The following is a 4,519-nucleotide window of genomic DNA, read 5'->3' on the forward strand; positions in this document are numbered from 1 at the left end:
CATTAAAATAATTTTCTATAGAATATGTAAGGCGTACTTGCCCTTTTTCTCTTCAGGTTCTCCTGAGTGAGCTCCCTGTGCAGCTACAGAACTCGCGATCTTCTGCACTCACCTCCCTAGTACTGGGGTTGCTTGCACTCTGCTAAACTTCTCTCATGTCCTGCGTGGGATCAAACCTGGGGCCTGTAGATGCTAAACCGGCATGCATACTGACAGCTAAACCTCAGCCCAGCGCATAACTCACACATTTAGTAAGTGTCTCTAGAAAAAAGGCCACACAATACTGGAGTATTGTTCAGCAGCCTGTGAACCGGGTCCCAGGTGGGTAGGCTGCGCACTGTCAGGCGCTCGAGCCTGGAGCCTTGCTCCCACTCTTCCTCCCACAAGGACATAAATAGCCATGGGGTAAAGGTCTCTGCAGTCTGCCAAGGAACATGAACCAATTTTCTTCCTTGGACCTGAAAATGGCTTAGTCACCCAGGTGTGTGTGGCCCATGGGCACCATGTAGCCAAGGGCAGCTATTAAGCAGCCCAATTCAAAATCAGAAGCTTACTTAAAACTTTTCACCTGTTTTGCAGTTTTTTTAAATTGCATAGTTCTTTTTAAGATTTGCTTATTTTCATTTTGTGTGTACATAGGTATTTTGCTTGCATGTATGTCTATGTACCACATGCATGGAATTCAGAAGAAGATACCGGATTCCCTGGGACTGGAGTTACAGGTGTGGTGTTGGAAATTGAACCCCGGACACCAGTACTCTTAACCCCTGAGCCATCTCTCCAGCCCAATTGTGTTGCTCTTAAGCATGAACTCTGGTACAATGTCAAAAAGTTGGACATGCCTGATTGTCCATTGAAGTCTTATTTATTGGAAGGGCCCACTTTAGACCCAAGTAATTGGAACCTTGGACACGGGATAGGTTCTCCACAACACTGTGGTACCAGATAAGGCTGGAGCAACAGAACCAGGATTTATCGTTCAGTAGACCAGGACTGTCGGCAGGACCCAAGTCTGGGCAGTAGGAATGAGAGAACTTAACTCCTGTGTGCAGTGCGGAGGCCGCCTGCCGCTGCAGCTCTGTGTCTGTGCCCTTTTGAACTCTCTTGATCAAATGTGAGGAGGCCGATGTCTTAGGACTTTGTTACAGAAGTGTGGTCTTCCAGCCAGCAGCATTGGTGGTATACTGAAGTTGCTTAGAGATGTAGAAGTTCTCTGTTTACCGAAATCTGTATTCCAGCCAGGTCCCCTGGTAACCATGCAGTCTGTGGCTCGAGAAGCCTCTGCACAGATCACTGACGCCCTTGTGAGTGAGACTGCTGCTGGAAGTAACAGTGAATGGAGCTGACCTCTTCCGATAAGGACCCTGGGGCACGGTGGCAGGAGCAGAAGGCAGCCTGCACTGTGGACGTGGGGCGCGGGAATTGACCCTTAGTTCTCTTTTCTCCTTTGATCTGCTAGAGTTGCCGAGGGAACATTTCCACAAGTCTCCCCTCTAGTGCCCATAGATTTGACCGTATCCAAGGAACCTTTAAAGAAAGAACCATACTGCGATCCCTCTGATCCTGATAGTGCAAAGAAATGATTAACACATAAAGAAGTAAAACCCAGAAAGTCAAATCACTTACATTTTAAGTGACAAAGTTTGTTCAGCTACCAGGCAGGAGCCACATTCTCGGCTTACGGTGTGCTGTTGCACCATAACACTAGTGTAAGCCTGTGAGGAGAGGATGAAGGGCTAGAAATACCTAGCAAAAAAACCCTGGCCTATTTTCTCAGAGTAAGGATCAAGCCAGATAGCCGGTTACATAATTTCTCCGATACAAGACTTTGAAAACAGGTGCCGTGGGCCTGTGTATGGGGAATAGCACTCAGGGAATTATTTTCATTTTGAATAGACACTAGCAGACTGTGCGGGGAGGAAAGCAGCTTTGCTGTATTATGGTGTTTCCTGGAAAAGATGTTTCCCTCCACCTGTTAGTAGGTATGAATTAAATACTAGCAACCAAAACAAGCCCAAGTCTGGGCATGGATCACTGTCTAGATGACTGTAGTTTGTTTGTTTGTTTTTCTACTGGCTCTTTCTGTCCCAGTAAAACTAAATTGTGGTGGACCCTGGCCAAGTATTTAGTCAAAGGAATTAAAAGATGGTAATGACTCTGCGGGTTCAATTTTAAATTGTTCATTCACTCTGAAGGCCAATGAGATGCAGTTGATACAGACCCGTGAATTTTTACAGCAATTGGAAGAGAGATTTGCTGTCTGTCTGTCTTGTCTTCCTCCTTCTCCCTCCTTCCCTCCCTCCCCCCCCCACTCTCTCTCCTGCCTCTTCAATAATAAGGAAACAGTAGAATCAAACTTCAGAGTCTTGAGGATGTGCCTGGTTCACAGTCTAAAAGGATAACACATGAGTGATTGCTGCAGCGACTCTGGAGTTCCCCATTTAGTCTGGAGTTGCATCAAATGGGTACTGAAGTCATGTGACCAGTGTTTCCCTAGCTCTCCAAACTTTTTCATATTTGAATATGTCATAGCTTGGAAACCTGTTTTTTAAAGAGAGAAAGATGTGTGTGCCCCAAGAATGAAGATGAAATGAGGCAGTCAACGTAGTGAGGCTTTTTTCTTCCCCAAACACTGAATTATGAAAGTTTGTTACAACAGTAGAGAGTAAAGACCTCCATTGATGCAGCCAAATGGCTAGAAAGGTCTAGACATTAGTAAGACTTTAAAGTCTGTGATGATAAAAGTTAAGATGTTTTGCTCTGGGAACTAAAAAAAGATAAGATCTCCTGAGTGAATTGGGAGCATGGGGACCTTGGGAAAGAGTTGAAAGGGAGGGGAGCAGAGAAAAGTGTAGAGCTCAGTAAAAATATTTAAAAAAAAATAAAAAGAGCATTCAGGTGGTGTCTAGACTAAAGAGGAAATACAGTAGATGCATAGAACAGCCTTGAACCCAGATGGTGCCAGAATTAGGCAACTTATATTCAGAGTAGTGCTAACCAAGCCCATGAGCACAAAGAAAGAAAATGCCTGTTATTTTAAGCCACCAACTTTTGGGGTGGTTTGTTACACAGCAGTATTGCTACTATAACTAACAAATACACCAGCACTGAAGACATCCACTGAAGCTTACAACCATCTTGTCAGACATTGCACGGGATTTCTACTTTGGGCAGTTGTTAGCATGAAGACATCTTAAGGTCTTTCTCAGCCTGTTGGTTCTGTGACTTTATTTGCTTTGTTTTAGCCAAGACTTAGCCTCCCAGGAGACAGGATCGATAGAAGACTAACACTTTAAACTTCATGCAAACCAATTTTGTTGCACTTAAACATTTTATGAACCAGTCAGAGTCCCATCAGGAACACATAAACTATCCTAAGTGCTGAAAATGGGGATTTTTTTTAATAGGAATTGCGTGACAGAAGAGGAGAGTCAGTTACAGGATGGAAAGATCATGGAGGCCCAAAAATGTGAGCCTGTTTCCATCTGCTCTAAAGGTCAGAGAGTTTTACCTTGTTCAAAGTTGTCCACAAGTGTGGCTACACACCCTGACCTAGGGTGTGGTTACTTGCTGTTTTGGACATTAAGAAGGCCCATACAGGTAGATCCACTCCACCCTGACCAAAGGTCAGAGAATTTCTAGCATACTTCTGCTTCTTCTTTTGAATTTGGAGTTTTGACCTAGGGAGTGGCTGCCTTCAGGATGCTTGGCCTAGGGTGGGTTCACTGCCTAAACAGCAGAAAGCTTTCCTCAAGAAATAATGACTTGACATCTCAAGTATTGAAGCCAGTAACTGTTCTAGTTGTTTTTTTTGTATCATGTTAAAGCAGTCTTTTGCCTTCTCCCCCTGTTGTATTGGGGTATAAAAGTGTATGGAAAATTAATTGCAAGCAAATTTCAGTATTCACTGGAATTCCCTCCCAGTTTTTTTTTTTTTTTAAAAAAAGGTGTTTTGCTTCATACTGAAACTATATAAATGGCTCATTTGTGATCTATAAAAAAGGTTGTTTGTGGTAGAACAAGCATGGGTAGTATAAAACAGACTTGGGACTCACTGAGAGCAGACTCAGGTTTTACCTAGTTATTTATTAGGCATTGGCTTGACCTTAGGCAAACATAATCTCTCTGAGCCCTGATTTTATCTATAAGACCATGAAAAATTCAGGCGTTTGTTTGTTTTCGTGTGCTGAGTATGAAAATATCTAATAACCTACATTCTTGGTAAATGCCACTTGCTCTCCCAGTTCTCCCAAAGCATTGTGACAGTGTGGCATATTGCCAGTTAGGCTGTAACTTCAGCACTTAGCTGGACTCCTGTCCATGGAGCAGCACAAAGGATGGGCGATGAAGCAGACACGTGGAGGCAGTTGACCTTTGGGACTCCTCAGAGATAAGTCTATTGACTATTACTACTGTGTGAGTCCATGGTAACATGCAGCATAGGCTGTTCTGAAATTAAAATTCGAGCGGCACAGTGTGACCGGAAGGAAGGCGATAGGTCCCACCATGCTTCTCCTAT

This window comes from Microtus ochrogaster (assembly GCF_000317375.1).
Source record: "Microtus ochrogaster isolate Prairie Vole_2 chromosome 14 unlocalized genomic scaffold, MicOch1.0 chr14_random_1, whole genome shotgun sequence".
Taxonomy (NCBI): Eukaryota; Metazoa; Chordata; class Mammalia; order Rodentia; family Cricetidae; genus Microtus; species Microtus ochrogaster.